General features: G+C 40.9%; 1 protein-coding gene across 1 annotated transcript in view; it reads right to left on the bottom strand.

The window, feature by feature from the left end:
• The window catches only part of syn3 (synapsin III), a 127,642-nt gene extending 119,646 nt beyond the window's left edge, over window positions 1–7,996 (bottom strand). The window contains exon 1 of the mRNA XM_069670761.1: window positions 7,894–7,996. The gene's annotated coding sequence lies outside the window, so the exon portion shown is untranslated. The remainder of the gene's footprint in view (window positions 1–7,893) is intronic.
• Window positions 7,997–17,267: the final 9,271 nt, after the last annotated feature.

Below are 17,267 nucleotides of genomic sequence, written 5' to 3'. Positions count from 1 at the left end.
TGGACCATTGAAGCCTGTTAAATCTATGAAGTTTGCTTTGTATGTTCATGGTCCCAAGAGGTTGAATCCTAACATTTTGATAACCACATTAACATCTAAAGTAACAATTTTGTCCCAAATCTCCATAGAAAAACATCTAATAAATAGACAGCAATAAACCTACTGAACCCCTCTGTGCTCTTCAGGACCTTTCACATTTGTTATTTCCTTGACCTCTATGTAACTTTATTGTGTCTCCAGGCTCCAGGCTCAGAATAATGATATCATTGTTTCTGTTTATCTGCTTTCTCCGGCCTTGGCTTTCATAAAATGAGCTGATAGTTAAAAAGAGAAGCTTCCCATGTCTTCCTCTTGCCTTTTTTAAAGTATGACGCTTCTATTTAACGTTATTTTACTCCCTCTACAAAGATTTATCTAAACTAATGAGATTATTGTGCCTTAAAGCGATGTTTGCAAAAACCTGAGCAGCCTCTGGCGACTTTCTCATTGACTGTCTGTATGCTAAGAGTCCAATTGTCTAATGATTCATTGTTTAATTAACTTTTCCTCTACCCTCAACTTCCGACCCCCGCCCCCTGTTTTTGGTCATAGCAGCTCTGGGGATGTTAATGTAAGTCTGTCTGTTGGTCAGTCTGTCCACTGACTTTGTTCCACACTGATATATCTCAACCAACTTCTTCATGGTCCCAAGAGTAATGCCTACCACCACTTTCGGAGATCTCCTTGCTTTTCCTTTGTGCTTGTAGCGTGTGTCAGCATCTTAGTTGTAAATTCTTTAATGTTTACTGAACTTTGCAACTGAAATAATTCAGATTGTAACAATAAAACGACCGACTTTACAGCAATGTATGAGCCACAGTGTTTCTACAGTCGCTTAGCAACCCGCTCCTTATTTTATCTCTGACCCCACATGAGGTGCAGGAGCCCAACAAAGTAACACGCTGCTCTTACTTTTCAGGGAACACTGATGGTAACATTATGACTCATCACTGTGTGTCTAGCACTCTGCCACCCTCTCAGTGTTTCTACTAGGAGTGCACGAAGAGGCTAAATGTTGCATAAAAACAGAGCTTGGTTGTAACAAACTTTAATAATATTAAGTGATATTAAGGCTCCAGAATTTAATAAGTGAAGGATTTATGGACTTAGATAAAGCAGCAGAGGAATAAACTGAGTCATATTAAATACTTCCTCCAGAACTATATCCTTTACACTAACAAGAGTATCATGATACAGTAAAGTGAATCACTGAATCCCAGCCTAATGAAATTATCTAGGGTTGGGCAGCTCTTCATGGCTGATGAACACCAGGACTGCTAATGGATCAGGGAATTATGGAACAATAAACACTGGACAGTCATGCAGTCATTTGCAGTCATTTGCAGTGGACTACTGTTTTTAAGGCCTTAAAGGAGAAATTCACACCTGGAAAAAGCCGCTGTCAGTCAAAGCTGGTGTTCTCTGTAATCGATAGAAGCAATAATATTTGAACTTGGCGCCATAGCTGTGGAGACAGTTGTACAAACAGCTTGTGGTTTCGCCCATTCTACATTCCTACAACACCCAGCATGCATTGCGCCCCTCCTTCTGAAAGGAACGGCCCAGCGAGAGGCGCTGGAGTGAAATACTCCAGTTTTCGCTGCAGGCAACGGCTCAGAGTGTTACAGAATCTGAAATACAACAAAAATATCGCCTAACGGTGGATCATCCACATTTCAAACTGACGGTTTGAACGAGACCTCAGTTATAAATGTGGAATGTCTGGGAGGGAAAACAGGAGAGCAGGCAGAGGTTCGAGCACCTCACGGAACAAATAATTACATTTTACGGTTTGTGTCTTTTTTCCACTAAACACTGCAGACATCGGAGGCGGGCGTCCTAGATTGAGGAAGTGTAGTTTAACAAGCTCCCCGGACTACGCAAAACACATCATCTGGCAGAGGTTTTCCAGGGCCCACTGGAGAAGCAGATAACATCCTCCAAAGGTGAAATTGCATTTATTTTCTACCATAATGGCATTAGCTCCCCATAAGAGCCTGATAGGACTGAGGTTGAAAATCGGCAAACTGGCCCTTTAAATGTGGCATTGTGGTCTTGTCTTTTTGGATAACAAAAAAAAGCCTCGCCTCTATCCTGATTAACAGTTTACATTGGGATCAACTTTTCAAACACAGGTAGCGCCAAGAGGCACACCTTACTTTGTCTATTTTACACTGAATGGGAGGACAATTTATAAAATACACATTATGCTGTGTGAAGCTATTTACTTAAGTGTTGACAAAGCAAAGTAGTGTAATTTCTCATGTGCTTATATACAATCAAACACCAGAATTAGAAGTAATGCAGGTTCAAGGCTTCTTTTTTGAAACCAAGAGGCCACGCCCCCTTCTTATAATCTATTGGGCAGTCCCTCCAGGAAGGATTTGCGATGTTGCGTCCCCGCAAATTATTTGACCAATCATCCTTTGTCCCCCGCACGTGTGAAGTCATTTACGTCAGTTCTTTGATATTCAAAATATTGATCCCCCGAGGTCTGCGATGTTGTATAAACATTGGATCTTCTACTGTGTCTTTAATTAATATCTCTGGAACTCTGCCTGCTAGAGACGTACTTTTTTTGCTGTAAAGCAGACAGCTGCACCGTTCCAACAAGGCTCTGGTGTGATCGTCTCTCTTTCATCACTTACATAACGCAGCCTCTAACTACAGAGTCTTAATGGAGACTCTATACAGTGATTCCATAATAATAAATCCAACACTCGATGTCTTCTTCCAATTTTTTATCCATGTTTCTGTGTTGAAAACTGTGAGCCGCCCACTTAGCCACTTTCTGATGCCTAGTGTTGAGTCGCAACAATCACAGAAAATGCCAATGAAATCCTTGAGGGACTGGTTAGGGAAGTAAAGATTCACTGATACGAATCGGTAACCACTTTTAACATTAAAGATGCGACTACATCCGTACGCTGAGCCCTGGGTCGGTTTGTACGTCATATGAACCACTCAGTGGCCTGATTCTAAAGTTATGAAATGGTTAATTGAAGAGTTGTAAACTGTCCTAACCTGTGAGACCTTTTACGAGAGTAATGTTATAGGAGGCTTACAAGGAGAAAAAAACATGTCAGTTAACAACGAAGCGATTTACAGTCCTATACATCTAAAATCGAGCCACAAGGCATTTGAACTTTACACGAAGGAAGTAAACTTTACAAAAGTCTGTCTGTCTGTATGCTTTGTAGAAAAGGGTTTAAGTATAATGGCAGCAAGACGAATCTGAACACTCAGCTGGTGAGAGGGCAGGGCAAGTCTATGGTTATCACGGCACATTTAGCCTGTTGTGTTGCTAAATGTAGGACCTTTCAGTGTAGTTGAGAGTGACGGCTTTCGTAACATGTTAAACACATTTGAGCTGAAGTACAACTCACGAAGCAGACAGCATTTTGCCGACAAGTGCGTGTCAGAGATGTTAATCGAATTAAAGAACAAAGTGAAACAGGAACTGTCAAAAGCAGAGCGAATGGCAATAACACCCGATGCAGGGACGTCTGAGTAATCACGCAGAGCTCTGTCGAGCAGTGCTGATCCGTTCTAAATTAAACTTTGTCCATGAATTGTTTCATAGCCCAGGTATCTAGATGCATATCGGATCGTCTTGACATACTGAGATGCACACCCCAGCAATCTAAGCTGCATCTTTTCCATTTATAGGACAGTATACTCCCATTGAAGACACTTGTATTTGTATGACTGTAAAGCTGAAATCTTTAACTTCCTGCGAGTTTTCACCTCTGCTACTGCGAGGCAAAAAAAACAAAAGACTGTGTTAAGTTGTTGTTGAAGGTTGTGTTGAAGCCTGCTGCTTCTTCTTGTTTTTCTGGCTTTCTGCCCTCACTAGGACAGCTGAAGAGAGACAGGAAATGTGGGGGATGACATGCACCAAATGATCGGCAGACCGGGAGTTGAACCTGCGATCAGTGTGTCGAGGACTGTAGCCTATCTACATGTGGTGCCACTCCACCAACCGAGCCAAACCAGCACCCCCACCTGCTGCTTATTCTAATCAGCCACAAGCAAAACTTGTGAAACGGCAGCTTCTGAGGACACAATTTGGCTTAGGCTGTTTATTTAAGTGCTTCAAACTGCAAACATGCTGTGAAAAGCGTTCAGTGCACTCGCTCTATTTTGTACCAAGTTTACAGGGCACTTTCAAAGAAGGGAAGCGTAACCAGAGAAGAGAGAATCCAAACAGGGACTACAATACTTTGCCACAAACAACCTTGTAAAATTAAAAACAATGGAGCTTCAAATTTAATGTGAACATCCTGCTGCTGAAGTGCCCAGCAGGGGCGAGAAAGTCGTCCTTGAACTGTGAGCCTCGGCGACTGCAGTGACAGAATGTGCTCAGCGACGCAACGGTCCCAGCTCGCTGGGAAAGTGTCTGGAGCAGCAGAAGCGACGAGTTGTTGAAGCGAGGAGTCACGGCCCAGTCACCACGCAGTGACCTCATCGCACCTCTCACTGCAGACGCCACATAAGCCTCCACACACACACACATGCAGAGACAATGAGGGGATGAGACAGGAGGTAAAAGCAACTCCAAACCTTTTTCTCTCCACTTACACGCAAAACTACCCAAGACATTAGACAGTTTCGCTGCAAGCTTTTTATGTAACAAACCCTTAGGTTAAAAGCGACAACTTCTCTAAGATAGGGAACGATCCAGATTTCATAGGTTGAGGCAAACATCAGTGGGAGGAGCCTAATAAAGATTTATTGGATTAAGTAGTTTTAGTATTAAGTACACTAGTAGAATTCTTTTTTCTCACTTTCATGCAAATATGCAAAAAGTCTAAAGATATTGTACAACTGAAGTTTGACTTTCAGCACTTCAAAACAAACACACCGTCCATTCCATTCACATTTTAGTTATGACTAACAGGCTCTTGATGAATCATTTCCCTATAAACACTATCAGCAGCATATTGATTCAAAGCTTCATTCAGAACAAACCAGCCCCCACATTACTACAACGTGTTACTACTCGGTCTCCTCCCATCACAAAATGGGCACTTTTCTCCATGAAGTCTGGTGAGAAGCACCAACCAGCTGATTAGGGACAAAAAGGTCACCGTTGTTTTGCAATTGATCATTTCACCGTGGAAAAAAACGAGATCATTAGTGGCCGCAGCCAGCCTTTCATGCTGAGGAGCATCTGTTGGGAGACAGAATAGATAACTGGTTATGAGGGAACACTTGTGTCTGCCTCCTGATTGCCTGATTAATATTTCATGGTGTTTATTTGGCGGTATGCCGTCATTATCATCAATACTCAGAGGTGAGCTGTACCACTGCATCCACTGTGCAGTATACGTCATACTTCTGTAGAGTCATACTTTACTACTTCAGAGTCATACCTATCTAAAAATAAAGTTACAGTATGTCTGCATGTTTATTACCGTCAATATCTGGGATCCAAAGTGAAGCAGCCACATTGAAAGTACTTATTAAGCGTTATGCACTAAAAAACTCCTCCACAACTTTATAAGTATTGCAACAGATCATGGTTTAAATTTGACTGAATTCTGATAGGCTAAGCCATATATGTGACATCACCTGTTTCTAAGTGAGCCCCGCCTGCTCTATATCCAATTGAAAAGCACAGAAAAACAAATGAAAACAGTAATTTCTAAGATTGAATACTATGCGACTTGTCACAGTAAGAAGGTCAATTAAAAAATTAGGTTTTTTTTTTAGGAATATAAGTGACTATTTTACACGCTTGTAAAATACCTTTAAAATGACTATCATCTATATGTTTAGGCTAAAATGCATCAAATGACTACTTGTACTTGACACAAGCAATTCATGGTGGAAACTCCAACACTGCACTTCGCATTACATAGCCTTTAAGCTAGCACTACTCAGCACTACAGAGCATTTAAGCTAGCCTCCTCTTTGCGATACAGCATGTTTAAGCTAGCCTAATTGTTTGGGGGTTTTTTCCACCTGCAATTTCAAAGTTTTTCCTCCATTTTTTATTCTCCACAGTAGGCAGCTGTTGTCTGCAAAAAAAAAAACTCAAATAAAGCCCCTTTCCCACTGGTGAAAACCTGCTAACACATGCCAACATCCGTTTTTTTTGCTTAGTGGGAAAGGCTACAATTAGCATTAGGACCCGGGTCAAATGACTCTGCAGTAGGCCCAGGTAATTATCGCCTCGGCTCCAATTGGCAATGATGGGAACACAAAACCCAGGTTTGCACGCTAATCTCCGCCCCCTTTCCGGCGTGATGCTATGCTCCGTCGGCACCTTCTGTGACTCCTTGTTATCTCAGCTACAAATTCAGCCCATCTCCGGCCAAGCAGCGCTCGAACATCGTTCCAAATTTGTCAGTGCAGAGTTTGATAAATAGACTAAATGAGTAATAGATACAATAAAGACCTAACCACCGTAATATCTTCACTGTTTGCTAACCCTGTTTCGGGCGTGTTTGTGACGTCAGACAGTGACACAGCAGAAAAGAGACCAAAAGGAGTATGCTTCAATGGCAATGGGAAAATAGAAAATCTGCATTTACTAGCAGGTCTTCCCCGGGTCTGAAAAATCCATTTTTGGTGGGAAAGGGGTATAAGTGACAATTTTACTTGCTTGTAAAATACCTTAAAAATGCCAATCATCTTTATTTTTAGGTTAAAATGCATCAAATGACTACTTGTACTTTTAAAAAAGTAGTTCATAGTGACAAATCCACAGAAAATGATCACTTATCGCTGAATTTCCCCTTAGTGAACACATAGCTACAGAGCTTTTACGCTAGCCTTCCACCAGCACCACAGAGCATTTAAGCTAGCCTCCTTATTGCAAAACAGCATTTTTGGTTTTTTTACCTGCATCTTCAAAATTGTGCTTCATTTTTCTATTTGGCCACAGTAGGCAGCTGTTGTCTGCAAAACTAGCTCTAAAAACTTTCTGTACTCTACATGCTTTATTCAAAAACAGCAGACTGACAAAGTTAGCAACTAGCTAGTAAACATAGAGGTATTAAGCAGCTAAAGAGCCGGAAATCTCTCTCAGGGTGCAGAGCAAAAAGCTAATAAAAGGGGTCAAATTAGGAATTAAAATTGCCAGAAACATGACTTCAAGGAAAAGCTATGAGTGCTTATGTGGGGGTTTTTTTCATACCCAATTTATGTGTAAAAAGGCAACTGTATGCTAACAATATCTGAGACATATGTCAATGTTGTCATAGCTTGTTTCTGTGATTAATACAGTCATACTTTAAAATGTTCAGCACTGGTTGCTCTGCTTGGCCACAGTTTGTAAATTACGTGGTTTAAAAAAAAAAAACATGGATCATCTTGAGGCAAGAATCAAAATATAGAAATATATTAGCTTAATTAAGACTTTTCAGTGTCATTTTCACACCTCGAAATAGAATGCACACTTAATAAATGTGATAATGGTTGACATCTGCTACAAAATGCGGGTGAATATTCTTTCTAATCCACCGTCTCCCCCGGTCACAATCATGAAATGGATACCCCCCCACATTCCCCGCCTCCCTCCCCTAATGAAACGCTCAGCGGAGGAGTGACTGGACTGGAGGCTGCAGAGACATGGCTGAGGGAATCCCTGCACAGACCTACTGTAGTACATCACCAAGCTGTCAGAGCATTCAAACCACTCTGACACAGCAAAACACTACGCTCAATTGTAAAATCCCGCCTGATGCGAAGGATAATAATAATAAAGATAACCGGAAAATATGAGCTTCAATGTAAAAAGCAGCTGATTTCTTGAAAAAGCAAAGCCCGCATACGGAAACACACGCAGACAAAAGCTGGAAACAAAACGTGGGAATGATGCTGAGAAAAAATGAGCAAATAATTTACCTGAGCGGTTGTCAGTGATGAGAAAGTGTCGGATGATGACCCTTCTTCTTCTTCTTCTTCTTCTGATGATGCTGCTTCTTCTTCTGCGCTCTGGTCCACGGTCCTCCTCAGCCTCCCAGCCAAGCCCCCCACCCTCTCTCTCTCTCTCTCTCTCTCCCTCTCTCCTCCTCCTCTCTCTCTCTCTTTCCACAATGCATGCCGGGAACGTGAAGGGTGTAGTGCATTCATTATTACCGCAGTCGATCCATGAAACTCATTGGCCGACAGGGGTATTGATTGAGATTGTATCAGTAAATAAGCTAAAGGGAATCAAATGGAATAGACAATAGGGACAGAAAATAAATAAAAGGAAGAAATAATCAAAATATATTACTATGATTTAGGCTGTTTTAAGAATTAATTAAGTAGTTTTATTAACCTTAACATCCTGATATTAATTTAATAAATATATTTGTAATGAATATAGTATTTCAATTTTTTTTATTTGTATTTATTTATTTATTTTTTCTTATTATCTTAACCATTGGGACTCCTTAATTTAACCCCATGTTTGCCAACGCTGGACAACACTGATTAACTGGAACATAATGTGATCTTTCTTTAACCACCTCACCCTAAGCAGCTGAAAAGGTAGAAAGTTAGCAACTAGCTAATAAGCAAAGTAGAGCATTTTACAGACAAAAAGCCAGGTATTATCCTAAGCAAATAAATAAACAAAAAATACACAAAATAAACCTCAAGATTGAGGTTTACATTTCTCTAATTTGTTGACTACATAAATAAGCATCTGTTTGCTAACACTTAGCATATCAACTTTATCTTGTAATGAGTGTCAATGATTAAAGGTTCTTGTGCTGCCCCGGGTGACTAAAAAAATCAGTTTTTGATGGTTTAAGGAAGAAAAACACTCTAAAGCTGTTTAATTGTTGCATTAAGACAATTTCTCAAATTTAACAAACAAGAATAGAAAATGACAAAACGTTATGCTTCAAAATTTTGATTTAAGCAACCCCAAGGAGCTGATTACATGCTAGACCTACCTGCCCAAAACCAACAGGCTACTTAGCGAGAAGCTAGTGAACACCTGGCCCTTCAGAGCCTGATTTGGTGAACCCAAATGAGAGCTATAATGACTGTCAATATTAGACGATGAAGTGGACACAAACTTGGCTTCATGTAGCTCGTCATCCAGCTTGTGCTGGATGTGAGCATTTCACCATTGTGAACATCAGCATTGTTTTTACAGGTCTTACTCACCTAGTAGGCAAAAAAAAAAAAGAGACCCTAACTATCCCTTTAAGGTCTGGCAATCTCAGGGGATGAGAAATGAAGCAAAAGCTGCAGTTCTTTAAAGAGTTAAAGACAGGGTATTATGCTGTTTCACATATTAAGACATACAATGTTACAAATGTTGATGTCCATACTAAACGTTGATGAAGTTTCACATCTTTAGGGTTAAAGTATGTTGGCATAATCTCCTGCTAAAAAAAGTCTACAGGCTGCTGTACACGCTTGCTTTCAGATGGACAGAACCATATTTAGCCATCTGCCCGAGACACAGCAGAACTTCCTGCTCCTGGCAAGGACACGCCCTCCCAGCAGCTCAGTCTGCCTCGGAAATTGTTTTCACTCCACCATTTTGCTCAATGGCTCTGCTCGTCTAGTTGGTTAAGAGTGCTTTGGAGAAAGAGTTTCTTTGGCTGTGAAGGAAAGACATCAGTGTTTCCTTTTCCAAAGGACGAGAGCTCCAGACATTCAGTTCAAATCGAAAAAGTTAGGTTTACTCTTTGCGGACAAGTCTGTAACACGGCCACAGGGTAGGAGGCGGCATCAAACTGTGGGTCTGATGTGTCTCGACATCATCAATGTGGTGGACAGATGACCTGTGGAAGAGTTCTGCCCCTTGGCAGTCTTCGGAGAGCTGGAGCAATCAGAAGAAAGCGGGCTTGTGGGGGTGGGGTTTCTTAAAGTGAGACTGAGTCGTTTCCGGCAGAGGCTGTATGAGGGCCTGCACAGAGCAGCAGTGTGAGAAAAATGGGGAGTTTTTTAAGCTGTAAATTATGCTAAGCTACTCCACAGGTATCAAAGAGTGAAATATGAATCTTGAAATTAGCATTACCCCCCCTTTAAGTGGCCACTTGAGGCCTTCTCCATAAGTGGTTTGCTCCAGATTACACTCCATGTTATGTATTTCCAGGCGGGTACAAAAAGACAGTTTTGGTGTTTAATGGTAATTTATATATTAAAGACTACCTTACATTGGCTGATGTTTTTTAAAACTTACCCATTTAAATTATAATTAACCTTACATAAGGGCATTATTCGACACATAGCTGCAGAGCCGGTTCCCCTCGAGTGATGGGGAGTCTGCTACTTTTAGCAAGCTCTCTTAGCTTAAGTCTGAAAAACAAACAACTGAAGACGGTCGAAAAACTGTGAAATTAGCCGAGTAATGAACATTGACTGTATATCTCTGATAACCTAGCATTTGCAAACCCTTTAGTTCTGTCCAGCTCCAACCTCCCTTCCAAATATGGTCACTTCTGGCTCATAAAAAACAAAACTTGAAGCTTCAAAATGGAAACCAGTTGGTAACATCATGATGGTTACCTCTTGGATCTTGCCTTCAAGCATGAACATTTATTACATTCTTGACATCGTGAAGACGGGGAAGTTGAATGCTTGAGATATTTGTCAGGCTGATAAGAGCAGAGTTGATATTTGATGACGGCACTGACATGCAGGAGAACAAGTCGACCCACAGCTGTCACTGATGTAACAGACTGTAATAACAACATCATTCATCTCCTCGGGCCCACAGTCTGCAGACACGACGCCTCCGTGTTGCTCCTGTCAGGTTGTTGACTTTGCTGCCCTGAAAAAAAGCAACCTCAGGGGATGAGACAGGAAGCAAAAACTGCAGTTCCTTAAAGAGAGGGTATTATGCTGTTTCACATTTTAAGACATATATATAATGTTACAATGTTGGATGTCCATACTAAACATGGGTGAAGTTTCAAATCTGTAGGTAAAAGTATGTTGGAGTAATCCCCTGCTAAAAAAGTCTGCAGGCCGCTGTGAACACTTGCTTCCAGACAGACTTCTCCAGACGCTTGACTTTGTGATGTCACAAAGTGGAGGAACGCTATATTTGGGCATCAGCCCGAGACACAGCAGAACTTCCTGCCCCTTGGCACAGTTCAAGGACACGGCTCAGTCTGCCTCGGAAATAGTTTTCACTCCACCACTCTGCTCACAACGGCTCTGCTTGACAAGTTGGTTAAGAATGTCTTGGAGAAAGTGTTTCTTTGGCTGTGAAGGAAAGACATCAGTGTCTACTTTTCCAAAGGACAAGAGCACCAGACATTCAGTTCAAATCGAAGTGAAGTTTACAAAAAAAAGGATTGTATGTTTAATTTCAGAAGTTCATTAGGTACCAAGTGATCACAGAATGTCTGAGTATTAATGACAACATACACTTCCTAATTATGTCCAAATCCAGGGATTGTGATGGAGCTAATTACACTTTAATGAGAAGCTGTGGACCTGCGTCCAGGCCTCAGGAGGCAAACAGCACATTCACAGATGCTCTGTTAGCAACTAATTTGTTGATCGCACATTTAATCTTACACCACATGTAAAGCTTCATCAGCATTATTTAGATATTTATGGACAACTATATGAATCCAGGCTCACAACAAGTATTGTAGGTCTGTTTTAGCTGCTTCTTATTATTGGTGTCAGCATGAATTCCTGACAAGTCTCTGCTATGAATGCATTTATTGCCACTGCTGTTGCAACCGCCAGTGAAAAGAGAAACAGCCTGCACCCAAAAGTGTTGTGAACCAATCGCAGTGAGACACATCAGCGTACAGCAGCTGTGCAAAAATAGCAACTAAGGTGAGAAGATGAGGGTACAGGCTCAGAGGATGAGTCTCTATTTCACAGCAGTACTTTATGCACATTTGATTAAGACTACATTTATCAGTGATGCAGTTGCTTTCTGTCCCTCGTCCTGAAACTCCAAGACAGATTTACTTAAGTATCACATTTTATTGCAAGAAGAATACTTATACAAATGTAGAAATACGAGGGGGTTTTGCATAAAAATCTGGGACGCATACGCATACATTCTCCATGGGCCCCTCCCTTTATCCACAGCTATTCATTCATCTTTGTGGGCCCTTCTCCCATTAAGGCCCTATATACTCCCCTTTTTCCCTCTTGTCTGTTGCCCCTTTAAGACAGTGCAACAACAAAACAACAACAAAAACAGACCATTCCTGTAAGCAGTAATTTTGCAAGTGATTTCAGACCAGTCATGCTAGCCGCTCAACAGGGCTTTGGGCTAGATGCTAATGTCACCATGCTAATATGCTCATCACGTTTTGATGTTTAGGAGGTATAATAATAATAATATGTTCACCAACTTAATTTAACTTGTAAGCATGCTACATTTGCTAATTAGCATTGAACACATGACCGGAAGCCGGTGGGAAAGTATTTTTTGAGTTAATTAGTCATAATTCGAAGTATGGCACAAATAAAACTTGATGACAGTGCTAGATAAAAAATTGAGGGAGGCGATGCCAAAGATAAAACTAAACCAAAACCCACTGCAATATATAGACATTTCATTAAAAAACGGATGGCTCGAGAGGAACACTTAATGCGATCAGTGAAAGAAAGACAGGTCCTCTATTGATAATATCGGTTAGGCTATTTCATGCTGCAGTTGAAGTAGCCTTACAGTAATAAAATAATTATAAACTTAAAAAAGGTTTGGAACTTAAACTTAAAGTCGCAGTAAGCAACATGAACATTCCAATGAAAAAAACTTCATCCTCTCTCTATGACTCCGCTAAACCAAACATGCATGCGTATTTCTGCAACTGGCGTGTGCTGCGCAGCTAGCGGTGCATCTCTCTGCACCGAGAGAAGGAGAGAGGGAGAGAGAGAGAAGAGATGCTGTTTATTAAAAAAAGGACACTTTATTGCTGGCAAAATGTCCAAATACTACTAAAGTTTTCATCACAGTTATGATTCTTGGTGTGGACAACCTTTTTACCTCTAGGTGTTGAAGCTTAATGCTACCATTAGCTGTTATCGTAAGAGCTACTGTTTCCTGTCAGGAAGAAACAGGGCAGTTGCCCCAGCTCCTTACTTACACAACCTCTGCGTGCGCGCTGCTGACACGAGTCACGTATGAAGAGAGATGACTCTAGTTTGTACAGACTCGCTGTGATTGGTTAGTTACGTGGAAAGCTAACCCCTATTGGTTGTTTGATTCAGACCGGACGGATTTTCTAACAAACTAAATACAAAGGGGCGGGTGCTCACAGTCACAGATGAGCAATCAACATAATTTCAATTTAATGTTGTTAGGGAAATGATTAAAATATGTTAATTTAAGCAGATTCTGAAATTTTTTTGCCTACTGTAGCTTTAAACACTGATTTTGAAAGAATGTTTTTATTCATTTTTAAGAAGATGCTGTCATTCAGAACAATTATAAAGGTGTAATGTTAATTTTAATAATGTGGAATTAAAAAAATGATAGCATGATAATAAATCCTCTTTTAGTAACACGGACAGGCAGCTTTATCATACTTATATAACAAACTTTTTTTTTTTTATTGACAATTTCATTCAGATAATTCTTTAAATTCAACATCACAAAGTATTTCAAAAATGATTCCACCCTTGGCCAAAGTTTGTATCATTTTTTTTTTTTTTTTTGTCTTATAACTTTTTACTGATTAATTGATACTAACATTTTATAGTTTTTACTGTTGTGATTTATTCACTTTTAAATTATAATGACTATAAAGAAATCACGACTTCTTCTCTTTTTTAATCTTTTAAAATCGTAGCTATTGTCAATTTCTGTTCCTATTTTCTGTCTGTTCGTTTGTGAGGCACTTTGGGTCGCATGTTTGTCTGAACAAAATCAATTGCACATCCATTGATCGATGAGATATTTCCGTCAGGACAGAAAGCGTGGACTTACTGGCTCTGGCTAGCCTAAAAGTAATCATTATTATGAGCCTTTCATCATAACCATGCTGTTCTTGCTCATTTTTACACATTTGTACCATTATTATTGGCATTGTAATCATATGTATTAATTGTTGCTGCTCTCTTTGCCTGTCTCTATCCTGCATCTCCTTCTATCCCATTTTTCAGCCCATCCAGTCGAGGCAGACGGCTGTTCAACATGAGTCTGGTTCTGCTCGAGGTTTCTGCCTGTTAAAAGGAACTTTTGATGTATGTAGAACATTTAACGACAAAATGTCGTCACAAATATCATCAATAGGAAACAGATTCTCATTATAATATCACTGTTACCATACACCTTTAATAATATTCCAACAACAGGTGCTGTGTTGATGTATTGGAGCTGCAAATACATTTAATCTGCTGACCGCAGCTGCTACTGAAATCATCACTAACATTCCAGAAACTCAACAAAAACTTTTCCTGCTATGAGCCAAATAAAGATCTGACTCACTTCCAGCCACCCTGGGGGTTTTGCCACCAAAGCATTCTTCCATCAGCTGGAACAAAACCACTATGACTCAGCAGAAAGAAGAACACCTCAACACCAGTAGGGATGCATGCAAACAAAGCGAAAAGAGTCATATTTAATTCATAAGCTCTTGCAATGCAGGAAAATCAGATTTTCCGATATGCTAAGGGCCTGGACGCTCCTCGCAGGCCGCTCTGGAGGATCTGCTGTGTCGATCAGGATCCCTCAGCCAGGGCACGACACAGCAGCCGCCACGGGCACGCTTCAGACAGGAAGCAACTGCTTAGGCTGGTTAATGTCAGTGGATATTTACTGTCACTGGGTGGGCTGTTGCATCCTGCAGGGCACAGCTGCATTTCCCATAGGACAGTTCAATCTTAATGTGCAGCAAACGCATAAGCTCTGATGGTGGAGAAACGGGAGCAGCCGTAGTGACAGCACAATCCATTTCCACCCTGGGAATTGTCTCTTCGTGATCTACTGTACCGTCTGAGCTGCTGGCCTTTTCTGCACAGAATGCTGGTATTTTTTTTTTTAAACCAAAGGGGAACCAATGTTCTCAATTATTAAGTATATACTTCCCCCTGGGGACAACTTGTTGGTCCTCCACCACCAAACCAAGTGCAATGCTTGAGAATCCACTTTGTTAGTTTGGCTGCCATTCATTATTCAAAGCACAAATAACATGATTTTATTTTGAAAGGACTTGTATATCCAACTAACCAAACAATGTCGGATCAGAAACTGGGCCTACGAGGTCCTTATAAGGAGGCCTTATGGATCTCATGATGTCAAAGGTCATGCATATTTATGGAAATGGGTCCCTGATCGTTTGTCGACCTGCTGTCCTCCCTGCAAAGGTAGATATTCTGAAACATTTACCAGCTGGCTAAACAACACATTTTGTGGTCATTGATGATCCGGCTACCAAGTCTTTCTTCTTATAAAGCTCTAAGAACCCGCTCCTTAAAGTGATAATCTCAAAGATTTTCATTTAAACGTCTGTTAGGTCACTATCTATCACCGAATGAAGTAACACAATGGTTGATTGAGCCTATGGCCCACTGATGAAAGCCTTTGCATTTGCAGTATTACAGACTGGGTGACTTTCGCAAAAAAAATTACAAGCGGCACCCAGTTCAAAACAGCATCATGATATTATGTTGATATGGCTGACGTGTAATCCAGCAGTTGGAGTTGGAGCGCCTTCTTCACCATCTTAAGAATGTAAGTTCAATATCAGCTTCCCTTTAGCTCTGTATTTGGGTCAGGACTAACTCCTGAAACATCTGTATGTAATATGTTCAGAAGCTAGTGGCTAACTTTGTCTCCCTGATATTAATCAGAGAATCTGACTGAATGCTACTGGAAAGATTTATTTCTGTATGCCAAAGAAAATAAAACAACAGGTATGGTCTGGGTAGCAAAACCAAAACAAGCTAACACATGCTAAAATGCTCCACAAAGCAGAGGGAAACTACAAATATAGATGTAATTCTCAGTGGTTTTTTGAACAGGGCTTCGCGGTTGTTAGCGCTGGTTAGCGCTGTTGCCTCATAGCTAGAAGGTTTCTAGTTGGAACCCCGATTCGGATGAAGTGGGCCTTTCTGTGTGGAGTTTGCGTGCTCTGCTCGTGCATACGTATGTTCCCTCCGAGTACTCCTGCTTCCTCCCACAGTCCAAAGACATGCTCATTAGGTTCATTGGTGACTCTAAAAATTGCCTGTAGGTGTGTGTGTGAGCGTGAATGATTGTCTGTCTCTATGTGTCAGCCCTGTGATTGACTGGTACAGGGTGTAACCTTCCTCCTGCCCAATGGTAGCTGGGATTGGCTCCAGCCCCTCGCAAGCCTGTCAGCAAAGGGATAGGGGTATAGATAATGGATGAATTTGGAACAACAGACAACACCTTAAACCTGTGGTTCTCAACTGGCGGGTCGGGACCCAAAAGTGGGTCGCAGAGCTGATATCAGTGGGTCGCAGATGTGTGCTTGAAAAAAATGTTGATGCTGGCCTTTTATTTTGAAGGACATAGTTTTCCTTCGACATGCGTGTAGTAGTAGTGTAGTGTAGTCACACTTAATGTATCCACTGATTGGGTAATCCCAGCTACACTTACATTCCTGGAACTTGTTGAGCCCTACAGTAGTTGCATTTATGTTTCGTTCTGTGTCAGATCAAAACTGCGGTATTTTTTATTAAATACATTTGAGCTGTTGAAAAAATCTGAAATTTGGGTCGTGATTTGTCATTAAGGAGGTGGAGGTGGGTCCTGAGGCGAGACCAGGTGAGAACCACTGCCTTAAACAATGCTCATAATCATTTGATCTATTACTATATTTTCTTTAGTCCAAACCAAAGCATTTTAAGTGATTGATTTCTTTCTGTTATTCTTGTTTAGATCAGAGAATATCTGGATCAGGGTTTGGTGAATTGCAAATGTAAACATTTGTAAACACTTGTAAACATTAAAACTTACTGCTTTGACATGGAGGTAAATGGCTATGTCTTGTTACAGCAATGTAAATTATAGTGTAAGTCTGCATATTTTAGCATGAGCAATAATTCAATAAAAAAGTAAGCGTGCACATCTTCACATACAACATACTCACATCCTCACAGCTGCTTGTCAGGACACACAACAAGAGGCAGCTGCTAGTGTATATATATTTTTGTATGTTGTTGTGTTAAGGGGAGCGGAGCGGGGGGGTGATTTGCAGGCCTAATGTCTAAGGAAGCACCGGCAGCCATATTGATCACTTTTCATGCTCTGCCTCATTTCACTGAGAGGCTCCAACCCGACCGCTGGTGGCGCTTTCAATTCACTTATGAGACAGAAAGAGAGA

This window comes from Semicossyphus pulcher, unplaced genomic scaffold (assembly GCF_022749685.1).
Source record: "Semicossyphus pulcher isolate SPU_LCO1_2020_fin unplaced genomic scaffold, fSemPul1.0.p SCAF_20, whole genome shotgun sequence".
NCBI lineage: Eukaryota > Metazoa > Chordata > Actinopteri > Labriformes > Labridae > Semicossyphus > Semicossyphus pulcher.
Note: the sequence above shows the minus strand (reverse complement) of the source record. Positions and strands in the feature narration are given on the sequence as shown.